The 17749-nt window shown below is 39.2% G+C and overlaps 1 pseudogene; it reads right to left on the bottom strand.

Annotated features, from left to right (window-relative positions):
- Positions 1–4821: 4821 nt before the first annotated feature.
- LOC138161452 (serine/threonine-protein phosphatase CPPED1 pseudogene) lies at positions 4822–5744 on the bottom strand (annotated as a pseudogene).
- Positions 5745–17749: the final 12005 nt, after the last annotated feature.

Below are 17749 nucleotides of genomic sequence, written 5' to 3'. Positions count from 1 at the left end.
AAGAAGAGAGAGAGTGGAGGAAATTATCTCACTTAAAAGAGGCAAGAAAAAACTTTTATAGTGGAGTGGGAATGAATGAACCTTATTCTCATCAGAATTGGCTCAAAGAGGGAATAACATACACACTAAATTGAATATAGAACTCTATCTTACCCTACTGGAAAGTAAGAAGGGAAGGGGATAAGAGAAAAGAGGGAATGATAAAGAGGAGAGCAGAATGGGGAAGGCAGTACTCACAAGCAAACACTTTTGAGGAGCAACAGGGTGAAAGGAGAGAGAGAATAGAATAAAGAAGGGAACAGGATGAAGGGAAATACTGGTAGTAATTGTAAATGAAAAAAAAATTGAAACAAATTTCTCTGATAAAGACCTCATTTCTCAAATGGGAACTGAGTCAAATTTATAAAAATAAAATCCATTCCCCAATTGGTAAATGATCAAAAGATATGAAAAGTTTTCAGATGAAGTAATCAAAGCTATCTATAGTCATATAAAAATGCTCAAAACCACTATTGGTTGGAAAATGCAAATTAAAACAATTCTGAGGTAACACCTCATACCTATTAGTTTGGTTAATAGGACAGAAAATGAAAATAATCAATGTTAGAAGAAATGTGGGGAAAGTGAGACATTAATGCTCTATTGGTGGAGTTGTGAGCTTATTCAATCATTCTTTAGAGTAATGTGGAATTATGCCCAAAAGGCTATAAAACCACGCATACCCTTGGACTTAGTAATGCCAGTACTAGATCTGTATCCCCAAAAAAAAATAAAAAACAAAAAGGAAAAGGACCTATACATACAAATATATTTCTAGCAGTTCTTTTCTGGTGGCAAAGAATTAGAAATTGAGGGTATGCTCTTCTATTGGGGGATAGCTGAACAAATTGGGGTATGTGATTGTAATGGAATGTTACTGTGCTATAAAAAATTATGTACAGGATGCTGTTTTCTTTTCCAACATGACTAATATGGAAATATGCTTTGCATGACCACACATGTATAACCTATATCAAATTGCTTGCCTTCTCAATGAGGGTTGGGGGAAGGGAGAGAATTTGGAATTCAAAGTTTTTAAAATAAATGCTAAAAAAATTGTTTTTTCATGTAATTGGGGAGAAATAAAATTTTAATAAAACCTTGGAACTGGAAAAATAAAGTTGTCTTATAATAACATTAATATTTCATATAAAGTTGTCTTTCATTCAGAGATTTTAATGCATGATGAATAAACAAGAACTGTGTCGCTATATTTATTCTCATTCTCTCTCTGTCTCTTTCTGTTTCTGTCTCTGCCTCTCTCTGTCTGTCTCTGTCTCTCTATCTGTCTCTGTCTGTCTCTCTGTCTCTCTCTCTGTCTCTCTCTCTCTCTGTCTCTGTCTGTCTGTCTGTCTCTCTCTCTGTCTCTCCTTTCCAATAGTCACAGAGCTAGGAAATTACAATTCTTGAATATAACTGTAGATTATTCTTTGCTTTGTCTTCAGACTAGAGAAAATAATAGTGAATGCCCCACCAGATGGAGCTGGCTTTAGAAGCTAGTAAAGTTCTAATGCTACAGAATGGGATGTGGGGGTGCTGGTCCTGTGTTTTCATCATTGCTATTGAACTAAGAAAGAGGGGTTCCTAGTGGCCTATGGGGGAAAACTAGATGACACAGTGGATAGAGTGCTGGACCTGGAGTCAGGAAGACCTGAGTTCAAATCTGACTTCAGGCACTTAATAGCAGTGTGACCCTGGGCAAGGCACTTACCCTTATTTACCTCAGTTTCCTCATCTGTAAAATGAACTGGAGAAGGAAATGACACACCACCTCCAGGATCTCTATCAAGAAAACCCCAAATCAGGTCCCAAAGAGTGGGGCATGACTGAAATGGTTGAATAACAAGAAAGTGGACTATGGAGTCAAACACTCTTGGATATCACTGAAGCAGAAGGTAACAATAGTGCTTACACTATCAATTTCTCCTCACAACAATCCTGATTTTACACAAGGAATATAAGCATTGTTATCCCCATTTTATAGATGAGGAAAACTGAATTTCAGAGAGGCTAAGTGACTTGTCTAGAGTCACACACCTGGATGTTTTAGTTGGACTTCAGATTCAATTCTTGTCACTCCAAATCCAGTGGTCTTCCTATGGTCTAATGCATGCCTCAATACTCTGTTTTGGAACAACTAAGACTCTTATTGATTTAGTAATACAAGGGACTTTATAGAACATTTAGTTCAGCTCTCCCATTATCAAGAAGAGAAAATTGTTTATGGTTACATGAGTTGCCCAAAAGTACATAGGCAGTCAAAGACAGCCATTTTTTACACTATTCCCACCATTCCATACTGGAGGAAAAAAGTCCTAAATTTGGAGTCAGTTTCTTCTTCCAACACTTGTGACCCAGAGAAAGGCCCATAATAACTATCTACCTCAGTTCCTCATCTGGAAAATAAGAGTGTCAAGATAGATGATCTTCAGGGTGACCACCAACTCTGAATCTCATGAAACCATGGCCTCAGCCAAAGTCTGGAATCCCAGGAGCAACTTCAATAATGAAGAGTATTCCCAGTAATTTTCCTGGGAATGAGAGAGACAGTAATCAAAGGGCAACTTTTTTGCTTTATTATCAGGGTAGCTCTGTTTACCTCTTAACTAAGGCTATATATTCAATCTTTATTTGAAAAATGCTAATATTAAAAGAAACACTTCTAAAAAAGACTGCTAGATAAAAAAATAAAATGAGGTGAAAAGCTGAAGCATAGTTTAAGGATGAAAGAGGGGGGACAGAAGGGGAGGGGAGGATAGGACAAGAGAGGAGAGGAGAAGGGGAGGAGGAGGAGAAATGAGAATGAGAAGGAGAGAAGAGGAGAGGAGAGGAGAAGAGAGGAGAGGAGGAGGGGAGGAGGAGGAGGAGGGGGAGGAGGAGAAGAAGAAGAAGAAGAAGAGGGAGAAGAAGGAGGAGGAAGAGGAGGAGGAGGAGGAAAAGAAGAAGAAGAGGAGGAGGAAGAAGAGGAGAAAGAGGGAGAAGAGGAAGAAGCAGGAGAAGGAGAAGAAGGAGGAGAAAGAGCACTAACTTTTATTCCTGGCTCAGTCCTCAAATGTACATAATGTGGAGAAATGTTTCAAAGGGAAGCATCCCTGAACAAATATCAAATCTGTCATTGGTTTGCTATCATTACTGACATTACTATTTATCATCATCATCATCATCACCATATTTTCTAAAAATCACTTACTAAACATCATACTAATCTTTGGAGACAAAATGTCACCTTGATTTCCCTCTTATGGTTAAGGACCAGGCCCTGCCTTCAAACTCATGTCAGCAAAATATGGCATAATCCATGTATTTTAAGGCAGGCACCCACCCATATTCCAAATTGTAGCTGTTTGGCATAATGTAATGTGCTAATCCCAAACATCTGTCCTATACCATGTGCTCATTTTCACTAAAGGACACAACAGGATCATGGGAAATGGAAGGTCTCCATTCTGTAATATACTTATTCAAAGCTCAGTGCCTTAATGAAACATTTCAGAAAGAAACATGTCTCACATAATAGATTCTAAAGATGTGTTGGAATAAGCAAGAAGGAGACAACCTGAGATGGAAAGGCAACAGGGAGCTGTCTATTGGTCTATTGGTTGCGTGGCTGTGGTCAAGTGATGATTACATTCAGGATTTCTTTTTTCTCATCTACAAAATTAGGAAAAACCTTATTTCTTGCTTCTGCAGGAGGGGGTTGTGGAAGAAAGAGCAGAAGAAAAACTTGAACTAAATAAGAAGGAGGAAGAAATTATGAAAGTGATTTAGAGGGATTTGTAGTTTCAAAGAGAGTCAGAGATTGAACTTTGGGGAGAGAAATTTTATAGAATTTGAGAAAAAGCTGAAAAAAACCAACTTGAGATAAAAGAGAAAAGGAGTTCAATCTAAAGGAAAACTACCTCTTAAGGAAGAAAAAGAATTGAGGAGAATGCATCAAAATAACAGTCTTCAAGGAAAAGAAAAGGGAGAATATAGTTGTTAAGTCATGGTAAGAAAGTACAGAGAAAACAATTGTTAGTTAAATCAAACAGGTCAAATAAATTGGTGAATAAACTTATATGTTTTAAGAAATGAGGTTAGTGAAACAAAAGAAAGGAAGTTGTAATGGCTATATGCGATTTACTTTTATGAAGCACAAATAAAAGGTTATAAATATCTATATGTGGTTTCTAAATTGTGAGGTCCCAGGATCTTAGGATCATAGAGAGATATAGACATAGACAAATTCATAGACTTAGATACAGATATAGACATAGATGTAGATGTAGATATAGAGGTAGACATGAGATACCAATATCGATATTGATGTAGATATAAATATATAGCTGGAAAGGACCTTAAATACCATATAGCCCAACCTCTTTATATTATTTTTCTTTTTTTTTTAAAGAATCACACTTCTTTATTATAGTTGACATCTTGAGAGTCACAACTGTAGTTTGACTGAGGATTAGACCTGGATCTGATCAGAATTAAGGAGGACAGGGAATCATTGACAATATGTGACCATGAAAGAGTCAAGAAACACGCCCCCAGGAACATCAAAGCAAGGGAGAATCTAATCATAATTATCATTCACTGAATTCTCTTCCAGAGAGGAAGGGAAGCCTTTCATTTTGTTATTTAGGAAAGAACAAAGCTAACTTTTATGCACACGTGTCACCAAGTCACAAATCTTCAAGGTTCTGCTACTGTGTTTCAGTGAAGTATTCCTCGGAAATGCTGTTCAATGAAAAATCAAAAAATATAAGTGAAAAATAAGTGGCACTCAGAGAGAAATTATTACTCTTGCTTAATCACATCCATCAGGTCTTCCTCTATTCTTTCACTACTTAGTTTATTTAAGCTGTAATAGTGATGAACAATTTTCTCAGCTGTGAACACCACGACATGGAGTCCATGGGTATCTTCACCCAAATGGCAGCTATTACAGATGACACCACCATGTCAAGGTCATTGTACAATCTACCAGCATTCCTCTGGTAGTGTCCAGAGAATACAGCCTTAATGCCTGCATCGATGAACTTGCCCACTAACTCTTGGCATATTGGCTTACTTATTTTGAAGTAATCATCTTCTCCATCAGCAATTTTGAGGAAAAGAGGGGTGTAGTGGAATACAATGGCATGCTTATACATCCTCTGTTTCACCATTGCTAGTTGGGTGTCAAGCCATTGGTCTTGGGCCTGTTTCAAGTTAGGGCATTTCGAGGAATCAGCATATAATTGTGAATTCAGGACAAGAAAAAACAGTCCTCCAACCCAGAAGCTGAAATAGTCATCTCTCCAAGTACAGAGATATTCATTTATAGCTTCTGATATAGGAACATTACCAATATCATGGTTTCCACTGACAAATACCAATGGGATTTCTTTGTCAACCTCCTTAAGAACTTTCTTTAAATCCTTTGTTTGATATTCTCTCCATACAGTTCCAGGCATACAAAGTACATGGTCACCACAAAGAACAAAGAATTTAGGCTTGGGGTTGAGCTTGTTCAGTTAATCTGATCCTATTTTCCCATTCACCACCACCATAATTACAGCCACTAAGTGTAAGCCACAAAGTGGCTTTCATCAGTCCAAATTGTGGATCTGCTCCTTGGATGAAGTAGAAAGGGAATTTCCACTGAAGCTCTTCTTCTTCATGGAAATCATCCAGTGTCCTGCCTGGGCTCTGAGGAAAATGTCCCTCTTCTGAGACATGTCACTTGCACCAGAGTGGAGTCTGAGTTGGTGGGGGGTGGGGAAGGGGGGGACTGGGACCACTCAGCTTCCCTTTATTTTCTAAATGATGAAATATAGGCCTAGGAATGTTAACTGACTTATACAAAGTTAACAAAGTAGAACATGAACCCAGGTCCTCTGACCTCGAATCCAGTGTAAATGAATACCCAAAAAGATCATGAAAAAGCAAGGTTGAGAATTTCAATCAGTATGGAGAGAATGAGACATTTTACAGCAATTTTCATAAAGAGGGCGATGATAACATTTCTGCCCCAATCAACTGAATGCTAAATAGAGTCCAAGTATTGGTTGGGCTCCCTTCTGGAAGATAAATTGGATGGACTTGAGGAATGCCTGTCCACACTCTATGGTTTGTTGCTTTGTTGTTTGTTTGTTTGTCTTTTTGGAGAGGGGAAGGCAGGGCAATTGGGGTTAAGTGACTTGCCCAAGGTCATACAGCTAGTAAGTATCAAGTGTCTGAGGCTGGATTTGAACTCAGTTCCTCCTGATTCCAGGGCCAGTGCTCTATTAACTGCACCCCCTAACTGCCCCTACACTCTGTGTTACTGGGGCAATGAAGTGTTTCTGTAAGGATGAAAAATCTGGAAACAAGGATTAAGTGTCAGAGGAAATTAAGAAAAAAGATCTGACATGTCAGAAGGAAACAACCTTTGTTGGGAAGATGAAGAATGGAAGAATCACATATAAGAAGAAGGGAAGGGAAGGATACAATGCATGTACTTGGAGATTTTTTAAAAGCGACAAATCAGAGACTCTCCCCAAAGAAGAAGTAGCCATTCATCCTTCAAAGAATGAAAAAAAAAAGAGTCACAGAAGTTATCATCTGAGCAGTCATCCAGTACAAGTCAGAGTAAGAAGAAGCAGCAGTGGGTGCTGACTCCCTACTAAGGGAATGGAGGCACCTCTGGGCAACAATAGAGAGGTTTAGTTTCCAGGGCCATGGTTCTAAGAGTCCTGCCCTTATTCAGTTTCATCTTCTCTAAATTCTCATGCCTTCCGCTGTCAGTACCTACATGCATCATGTTGGACAGGATTCTATACTGTTATATCATTGACTAAATATGTTTCCTGTGTATTGATCTTCTCATGTACTGTTTTGTCATACTTATTTGATATGCCACTGTGCATTGTATAGTACCAGGTACGTTGTGGTTGAACCAAGAATCAAAAGTTATTGGAGGGGGAAAGGACCTTGGGGCACTCTGGTCCACACTAGATCTAAACAGGAATCTTCTCTGTGACATTTTTGACAAGTGATTGCCCAGCTTATGCCAGAAGATACCTAGTAAAGGGAAATAAGATACCTCCAGATAATGTCCATTTTACTTTTTGATACATTTAATTGTTGGAAAGTTTTTCTATTTTTTGAGCAAAATCTTTATCTTTCCAATTTCTAGCCATTCTATCCTAATTCCACTTTAGTGTTGCTCCAAATTATGGAATTCCATTGTTGCCAAAGAATTCCAGTCACATAAACAAGCATTTATTAAGTACCTATGTGCCAGGCACTGTGCTAAGCTCTAGGGATACAAAAAATGCATAAAACACAGTCCCTGCTTTCAGAGTTCACATTCTGATGGAAATATACAAAAGTAGAAATATGCAAGATCTAATGTAAAGAGCGGTTGAAGACAAACTGAGAGGGGAAGGTTTAAGTAGCTGGGAGGACTGGGAAAGGTCTCCTGTAGTGGGTTATCATCCTCCATTCTCACAAAGGACCAAAATGACATCACTATGTTGGGGTCAAGGTGCAGTGTGGTTAACTGTGGCTGATCAGACCAATACAAGCTGGGAAGACACTACCACAAGTCAGGGCCAAATAGTTACTCCATGCAAACATTTGGAGTGGAAATGACTGTAAATTTGCACATCTCACATTTCTTTTGAGCTACTGTAATTCTGCTTTGCTCATAGAATAGAGCATGTGAGGACAGAACTTGATATGGGAATGCCATGCTAGATTGCTTGTTAGAGAAATGAGCCCAGAATCAGGAAGACCTAAATTCAGATCCAGTCTCAGTCATTCACTGGCTGTGTGACCCTGGACAAGTCACTTAACCCTGTTTGCCTCAGTTTTCTCATCTTGAAAATGAGCTGGAGAAGGAAGTGACAAGAAATACTCCCATATCTTTGCTGAGAAAACCCCAGATGAGGACATGACTGAAAAACAACAACAATAACAACTTTGTCTCCTATAGTAGGTGGAGTTTGAACTGAACCGTGAAGGAAGTAAGGAAATGAAGTGGCAGAGGTGAGGGATGGAACCTTCCAGATATGGAGTACAGGCAGTGCAAAGGCATGGAAATGGAGCTTGTATGTTGTATTCAAAGAACAGCAAACAGGCAGTGCTACTGCAACACTGAGTGCATAGATGAGTGTAAAGGATAAGGTACCTGCAAGAAAGGCGGAAGGCCACCTATGGGGCCATGGAGAGGCAGGTGGTGGGAATGAATAGGGTGCAATACATTATCACTGAAAATTGCATGAGACGAGAGGCAAAGAGAATGCCATCATTGAGATATGGGGGGTGGGGTGGGGAAAGGGTTGGTCATAGTAAGATCAAGAGATAACGGATGGATGATTTGTCTGTGTGTTCCATTGGTGTGCTCCCAAGGTCAAGAGTTGGAGAGAAAAGCATCCAGAATGCTGGGTGGATCCCTCTAGGAAGATTTTTTAAAAGACATGAGTATGAGTCACACGAGATGGATAGGCCTGGCTGGGTTGTGTTGTTCATTGTGGGAGGGAACTTCTACATAGCTGAGATCATAGATTCAATAGCATACCAAAATAGACTTTTAGTTCCATTCTCTAGGATTACGCAAAACAATTCTGATGTCCCATTCTCATGACAGCCCTTCAATCAATCAGTTAGCCAGTCAGTCCACAATTATTTATTAAGCACTATGTGCCAGGAACTGTGCCAAGTTCTGTCCTCAAGAACCTTGGTTTCTAAGGGGAGAGAGAATAGGTAACATATAAATATATTCATAACATAAAATTAATACAAGGAATTGGGGGAGGGCACTAGCTGCTGTGGGAATCAGAAAGGACTTCCTGAAGAAGATGGACTAGAGCTGAATCTTGAAGAGAACCAAGAATTCTAAGTGGCAAAGGAGGAAATACAGACCACGTATGGGGGAGAGCCAGTACAAAGGCCCCACTGAAGGCCAGTGAGTGGGGGAGTAGAACTGGGTTACAAAATGTACAGAGGGCAGTATCACCAAAAAGACTGGAAAGGTAAGAAGGAACCAAGCCATGAAGAGATTTCAGTGTCAGAAGGAGGTGTCATGCTTCTGCTTTAGGAAAATCACTTGGTTACATGGAGGATGGGCAATAGTCCTGGGACACTTTAGGTAGAGAGATCAAAGTGGAGAGGGAGGGTCATCATAGCCTGGGAAGTCATAAGAACCTAAACCAGGGTGGCTGCTGCATGAGGTGGGGGAAGGGGCTATGAGAGAGAGATTATAGAGATAGAAGCAACAAGAATTAACTCTGTATTCCAGATGTGACCCAACCAGTTAGGCAAGGCACAACAGGACTATCAATTCCCTTCATCTCTACTAATTCAATCTAAGAAAATGTTAGCCAGCAGTATGCTGGGAAATGATGAACAACTGGTTTGTTGAAAAGAAAGTTTCCCACACTATATTTTTCATTTTAATCTCTATTATTCACATTTTCTCCATCCCTTTCTTTAAGCTAGACAATCAACAACACAATGAATCATGTCCTCATTTGTAGTGTTTTCTGATACTCGATAGAGAATCAGAACATTTAACATTTAACATAACACCCTGAACATTTAACAATTGGCTTTCATGAACCAGTTTGAGCTGGCTCCAGTATACCCCTGATGCTAGTCTTTTTTTTTTGGCTGGCATGTCACTGTTGCCTGAAAGACCCAGATCTTTTTCCACATGAACTGGTGTCTAGTCATGTTCCACTCATCCTTATTTGTGCAATTGATTTATGTAAACTAAGTGAAGGAATTTACATTTACCCCTATAAAATTTTGTCAATAGATTCAGACTACCAATCTAGTCTGTTGAGGATTCTTGCTAGATATATATGACTTATATTTTCTCTATAACCTTGGCAGATTACAATAATGGGATGAATCTAATATGATGAAATTCAATAGCGAAATTTTGTAAGATGAGGGAGGCATGGGTAGACAGCAATTCTGAAAAGAATATTGGCAATTTAGTGGACTGGGTGTTCAGTAAGGGTAATCAGGGTTATGAGGTACTTGATACATCTAATGGGAAGTTGGGATGCGGTAAGAGGGAGGGAGCTTCCAAGAACAGGGAAGTGACTGTCCCCCTATACTCTACCCTTGATCAGCCTCATCTGGAGTCCAATGCTGGGTGTTGTGGTATGTAGCTGCAAGCACTCCAGTGTCCCCAGGGTGTCTGCCAACACAGGTTCTTGGATCTGCTTTGACAAAGGAAAGCAACCCAAAATGGGTTAACAAGCTTACTTTAATCAGTCAAACATATATCGTTTACCTCATTCAGGGGAAAAAGGTCAGCACCCTGAACTTCAAAGTATACAGGTAGAATTATCAAGACAGAAACAGATCAAGTAGACAGCTTTCCAAACTGTCCAACCATTACATCCATACCAAATCAACATCTGGGTTTCAACATCTGGGTTTTTCAAAGCCGGGGGGCTCTGGACAATGGCTTCCCAGAATCCAGATCAAATCACAGAACACTTCGCAAAGTGAGCCCCCAAAACAAAGCTACACATCAGGGCTTATATAGCCTTCTCCTGGCTCAGAGAATGTAACAACCTTATTGACTCACTGGCCAATCAAGAAGTATCTACTGAAAAACAAGCCTCCCACCCCAGGCTCCAGGTGCACTTTAGCCTAGGGGCAGGGAAGATCTTCAAAATTTACATTCCCATTACATGGTATAAGGTGGATATGGATAAGCTAGAAAGTCTAGACAATGGTAACCAATATGGTGAAAAACCGTGAAGTCATGATGTCCAGCTACAAGACCTTAGCATATAAAAGTGAAGACTCAGGAAGGTCATGATTGCGGTCTTCAAGTATGTGAAGGACTGTCTTGTGGAAAAGGGAATAGACTTGTTCTGATTGGTGTCATTGGGAAGGATGATAAGTAAGAGGTACAAGTTACAAAATAAAAAATTAGGTTTTATGTCATGAAAACCTTACATTCAATTCAAGTCATCCCTAAAATGAACTGGTTGCCTAGAGAAGTGGAATCAAGACCACCACTTGCCAGCACTGATATTCTGGGGATTCTTTTCATGTAAGAGTTGAGCTAGATAAAGCCTGAGGCCCCTTCCAACTCTCACATTTCTGTGATTCTGTGATAATATGGTCCTATCTGACCTAGCCAACCTTATCTTCACTTTCTCCTACATATGCAAGCTCCCCTGAATGTTTTGATTGAGTTGATATAAGATAGCTATGACTGATCATAACGCAGGCATGCCTGCCTTATTGGTATCTGTCCTCCACATCAAAGAGTGAGGCGATTGAAGTCTTTTAGAAATCTTTAAAGCCTACTTTAGAAGTAATGGAACATAGTGAAGTCCCTGCAAAAGAACAACAGATTTGGGGTCAGAGGATGACACTTCTGCTATCTATTAACCATTTAACTTTCATCGAGTTATTTTCCTTCTCTGGGCTTCAGTTTCCTCTCCAAAAAAATACACCTTGGATAAATATGACCTCAGAAGTCCATTCTAGCTTAGCAGAGAGTCACACATAACACCTTATGGTCTAAAATACGTTACCTAGAGAGATGAAGATATCTTCTCCAGCAGTAAAGATTGAAAACCAACCATGATTTCTTCTGCAGGTGTAAGCACTCAATGAAAACTTGCTGAAAAAATGAAACCAATATTTGTATTTTCTTTTGGAAACTAAAACTTTCATAATATAGGGAAGGTGCCTTGACTAGAGCACTGAACCTGAAGTGAGGAAGGCCTGAGTTCAAATTTGGCCCAAGACACTTTACTAGATAGTGGACTCTGGGCAAGTCACTTAACATGTCTACCTCAATTTCCTTTAAGTGTAAAATGGGGATAAAAATAACACCTTACCTCCCAGAGTTGTCATAAAAATCGAATGAGATGATCTTTTTTTAAATGCGTTTGCATCGCAAACCTTAAAGTGCTATAAAATGCTAGTTATTATCATTGTTATTATTTTCAACATTTGTATACAGAAACACCCCAAATATATACTATATTTCTAGACATAGGAAATACAAATATGAAAACTATGGAATCAGGTATGGCAAATAGATATATCTCTTTAAAATGTTTATAGTATTGTGGTTTTCACTTGCAGAGTGAACAAGGAGATAGATTGGACAGGGATTTCAGAGGGGCAGAGCTCACATCAGAGAGCTCCTCTCAGATCCTCTGTCTTTTAAGGAGGACACTCAGGAAATTTGCCTCATCATTTTCCGACTGGCTAATCTCCTTGGACTTCATGATCTCCAGAAACTCAGCATCTTGCAAGATGAATTCAACTCTGTAACTCATTTCCTCAAAGCATTTCTCCTCTCTCTTTGACCCCCCCCCAACAGGACTTGATAATGCCCCTGCTGGGTACCCTCTTCCCCTACCCTTTTCCAGTTCCTTGCACACTGTCTTCCTCTATTAGACTGTATGCTCTTCAAGGCAGTGCATGTCTCATGCCTTTTTTATATCACTAGTACTTAATACAAGGCACTTAATAAATGATTATTGATTGATTGAGTTGTATCTGAGCCCTGCTGTCCCACCTTCACTATAACAAATACTCTTTATAATTCATCTGCTACACAACTACAGTCTTTGTACAACATCAATCTGATCAAACCCTGCTCAAGGACCTAAAGTGATTCCCTATTGGTTTTTTGGACAGAATAAAAGCTTCTGAGCTTGGCATTTAAGGCCCCAACCCCCCACCCAGTTTGTCTTCAGTCTGCCTTTCTAAGCTTAGAAAATTTCAGTCTCTTCACAGATACTATTTTCCAGTTATTGTTATACCCTTACTGTTCCCTGGACTTATGGTTCCATGGCATGGAACACTATGGCCATCTGAGGAAGTCCACACACCCCTTCTTGGGACATTTTTAAATGCATAGAATAAAATACATCACATTACAAATGACCCTCAAATACACTTTTTTTTAATTCACATATGATGGGTTAAGAACCTCTGAGCTAAATGATCCCTAAGGACCCTTTCAGGTCAAAGCTTTGACCATTGGAGTGAAAACACAAACTTGGGCAAAGAGTGACTCACACTCCTTCAGAATCCTACAGACCTACGCCTCTTAAGGCCAAATTCCATTGCCCAAATCCTGGGTCGGGGAGGGGAAATCATCATCATAGATAAGATTTGCAAACCCTTTCACAAACTTTGTTTCATCTGATCCTCACAAAAACCCTGGGATGTAGGTGCAATCATCACCTCCATTTCATTGTTGTTGTTCGGTCATTTTAATCATAACTGACTCTTCATGACCCCAATTGGGGTTTTCTTGGCAAAGATGCTAGAGTAGGTTTGCCATTTCCTTCTCCAGCTCATTTTACAGATGAGAAACTTGGGCACACAGGGTTATATGATCACCCAGGGTCACACAGCTAATAAATGTCTGAGGTCACATTTGAACCCAGATCTTCCTGATTCCAGTCCAGCACTCTATCTACTGTACCACCTATCTACCATCCATTTTACTGATTAGGAAACTGGTGGTTTGCCCAGGGTCACACAATTAGTGTCTGAAGCTGGATTTGAACTCAGTTTTTCCTGAATCTAGCTCTGAAAGGGTTTGGGGAGAGGCAGAACTTGAGGAAATGAGTGGGTACAGGTTCCATGGTTATAGCATCGTTATAAAAATGAGGCAAATGGGAACTCATGGAAAGCTAACTCTGAGACAAGGACTACATCCCTGTAGATGCACACAGGGCCTAGGGAAGCCAAAGAGAGCTCTCCTGACATAATTTAGGACACAGTTTGGCTCTTGAAAAAAAGCTGATATCATCCACAAAATGAAAGGGGAAAGTCTCTTTTAACTGATTTCTCAAAAAACTGAATAGCAAATACTATTAGAATAATTTGTTATTCATTAAGAATAATAAATGGAAAAAGTCATTATTCCCTTATCACTGCTCCTAGCAGACTCCAGCTATCTAGCTAAGTAGGGCAGAGGGGAAGGAGTGCCTGAGGATGCAAAAAAATATTAAAGAAATAATAAAATAAAATAAAATAAAACTTTTACAAGCTATTCAGTTTTTCAACCAGGGACAGATCTGTCCCGAGAGCTTTCCAGCTGGGCCTCTGACTGTGCTGGACATTATGTTTATGGCACACAGCAAATAGCTCAGCAGAGCTGCGAATGCAGAGCACTCTCTGAGGTCCTAGAACAGGTCTGGTTTGATTTCATAGTGATTTTATGTTTCCTGTTCAAGATATTATTAGTTTTAAATAGATGTATGAGCAAGAAGGGTCGGGGGAGAAGGAGAAAGGAGGAGAAGGGGAAAGAGTAAAACAGAAAGATGGCCTGTGATCTTGAAGCTAGTCACCAGTTTTGAAGGAGACAAGATCAAACAATCACTGATCAAACATTTATTAAACATTTACTGTGTACCAGGCACTGTGCTAGGGATTAGGGATACAAAGACAATAATGCTAAAGTTTTTGCCTTCAAGGCACTTGCATTCTATTGAGGAAGACAACATGTATATTTCTATGTATCCATGTAGATATGTCCATATGTACCCATTATAAATAAGTATATATATATATATATATATCAAAACAAATTATACAAAGACCAGTGAGTCAGTAAACATTTTATCGAGTACCTACTATGTTCTCGGATACAAAGAATGGTAGAAGACCTTGAGTCATTCACAATCTTATGGGGGAAATGACATGCAAATAACTGTATGCAATTTCCCCTCGTAGACCGATTCTTTTGTGAAGGCCAATTAGGCCAGCTTTTGCCTCAGTTCTTACCTAGTCTTAAATCACTGAATGGGTATTGCCTTAGACAAACTGAAACCTGGGGAACAACCTAGTTTAAAAAAGCCGAGGTAACCTACTACATCCAGGGCCATTGCCAGTTGTCCTGATCAGTGTCTTGCTACTGGATTCCAGTGACTCTGAGAAAAAGAGTGAGGTTGGTGACTTCACACAGTTCTGCCTTACTCAAACCCAATTTACTTGCAAGTCAAGACATCACCCTCCTGATGTCATTGGTCCTCTTCAAGAATGAGGGATGAACAACTGTGTACAAGTAATCAACACCTTTCAAAGTAAGGAACCAGCCTCTGGTGGTTAAGGGGGGCTTAGGGATGACCTAATCTAGGAGATGGGGCTTGAACCGAATTTCGAAGGAACCTCGGGATTCTAAGAGGCCAAGGTGAGGCAAAAGGACATTCTAAATATACAAGTTATACATTCAGAATACAAGGTACGAAGATAGGCAAGATGGTGGGTCGTGTCTGAAGAACTAAGAATTCGGACTCAAAGAGAATGAGGTGTTTCAGACTTCATAGTCATGTCCCAATTACCAATGGAGGAAAAAAGAATAGATGGAAAGAATTTAGTTAAGCTGATTCACAGAAATCATTTTTTGGATGAGAAGGGTTCTGTAGCTTTAGGCTTCCTGTATTTCTCATTCATTTGGGAAACCACAGCAAATTATACTAAGTGGTCCTAAACTTAGCTTCTACCTGGTAAAAGAGATCAATTCACTTAAAACAGAACAACGGCCTACCTACTAGGTTCCAGACCCTGAGTACGGTGCTAGGAACAAAAAGATTTTTTTTTTTTGCTTGTAAGTATTTTTCCTTCTACTGGGGGATACATCATGCTATATAGTAAATACAAAGTAATTTCAGGAAGAGAAGAACATGAAAAACTTGGAGAATTATAAAAGACTTGTGTAGGAGATAATAACTGAGCTGAATCAAGAAAAAAAGCTAGGCATTCTAGGAAGTGATAGTGAGGAAGGAACATGTTCCAACGGAGTTGTAGCTGGGGTCAGGTGATTGGGTTTATGTTCCAGGGTGCCCAGATTTAGAGGTGCTTGATTCTTTTAGCAGCTAGAAACAAGAGTTTGGCACCTACCTGGCAAGAATAATTGGTTAAAATAGGAAACCACCATTTGGCACACCTCCTTCCCACTGGCAGGCAAATTATAAATCAGCTCCTTCCTAACATGGCTCTGCCCCTCATCCCCACTTCAGGAGTAGGGATGCCTATCAGTGTCCCAGGTCCTGAAGTCTCTCTTTAAGCTCTCCACCTCCAAATTAAATTGTCTCCAAAACTGACGTGAAACTGCATTTCATGTTGTTCACCTCTGAGTATGTCTCGTGGCTACCTGTGGCATCAAAATTGCTCATTACCACTCAACATCCCGAAAGTGGGAGAAAGCCTATTCAAAGGCATTAACATCAAAGATACCATTTTCAAGTTTTAGGAACTAATAGTCAGAAAAAAAAGATAGAGTACATGAAGGTTAATACAAGATTTCTGAAAAGGTAGATGGAAACCAGATGATAGAGGGCTTTAAATGCCCAACAAAGACATTTGTATATTGTCCTAGAGGCCGTAGGGAACCATTAAAGACTTTAGAGTAAGAGAATGTCATAATCAGAACTGTATCTATATTCAGATCTATCAAGCAATGTGGTCTAGTGCAAAGACCCCTCACCTTATGTGTGTCATAGACCCCTTTGACAATCTGATGAAGGCTATAGACCTCTTCTCAAAAGAAATATTAATATATATATACATATATATACACACATACACACACACACACACAATTTTTTTTTAAATTGGCAGTTAAGTGGCACAGTGGATAGAGTACTGGATTAGCAATTAGGAAGGGGTGAAATCAAATTTGGTCTCATATACTCAACTGTGAGACCCTGGGCAAGTCATTTAACTGCTGTCTGCCTCAGTTTCATCTGCTGTAAAATGAAAATCTTAACAGCATCTACCCCACCAATATGGTTGCACAGATCAAATGGTAGCATTTGTAATTTGAGATTATTTGTACCTAAAGTAATATTGGAGAATTATAAGTGTTTGTCATCATAATTTGAGGTAATTTGTATTTAAAATTGAAAATTTATATTGTGATATTTGTGAAGTTCCTAGTATAGCACAGGGTATATAGTAGGCATTTAAATGCTGGTTTTCTTCCTTCCTTAAATGCATAAAATAAAATACATAGGATTACAAAGGAAACGAATTATATTGAAATACAGTATTGTTGTTGAATCATTTCAGTAATATCCAACTCTCCATGATCCCATTTGGGGTTTTCTTGGAGAAGGTACTAGAGTAGTATGCCATTTTTTTTTCTAGTTCATTTTACAGATGAAAAACTGAGGCAAACAAGATTAAATGACTTGCCCAGGGTCACACAGGTAGTAAGTATCTAAAGCTCAATTGGAATTCATGAATATACCTTCCTGATTCCAAGCCCAATGCCCTATCTATTGTGCCAACTAGCTACATTTGAAATACAGTTATCAAATATTTAAAAGAACATTCACAAATCCCAGATTAAGAATTCCAGTTCTACTAGAAAGGAATGGATAGAAAAACCAATCATGATTCCCCTCTACTATTAGCTGTATGATGTGCCAAGACTCTTTATGCTTCAGTTTCCTCTACTATAAAACAAAGAAGGTGGGAGAATTGCATATTATTAGAGCAGGAATCAATTTATAAATTAATTAGCTCATCTCATACTATAGATCCAGGAACTAAAATATAGCAAGGTGAGGATGTCTGAGCAAAGTGAGACAGATAGTTAGAGCTAGAGGGTTATAATTCACCTCTAGACTCCTAACTGAATTCTTATCCCATTTTACTACACCACCTCTCAAAATGCTTTCTGTCTCCAAAATTCCATAATTCTATGAAGAGTCAATAGTCAATAAACACACTCAAGGAATTTAGGAGG

Source organism: Petaurus breviceps, unplaced genomic scaffold, assembly GCF_028583685.1.
Source record: "Petaurus breviceps papuanus isolate PSGF00001 unplaced genomic scaffold, PetGlider_PUasm1.0 185, whole genome shotgun sequence".
In the NCBI taxonomy this organism is placed as follows: Eukaryota; Metazoa; Chordata; class Mammalia; order Diprotodontia; family Petauridae; genus Petaurus; species Petaurus breviceps.
Note: the sequence above shows the minus strand (reverse complement) of the source record. Positions and strands in the feature narration are given on the sequence as shown.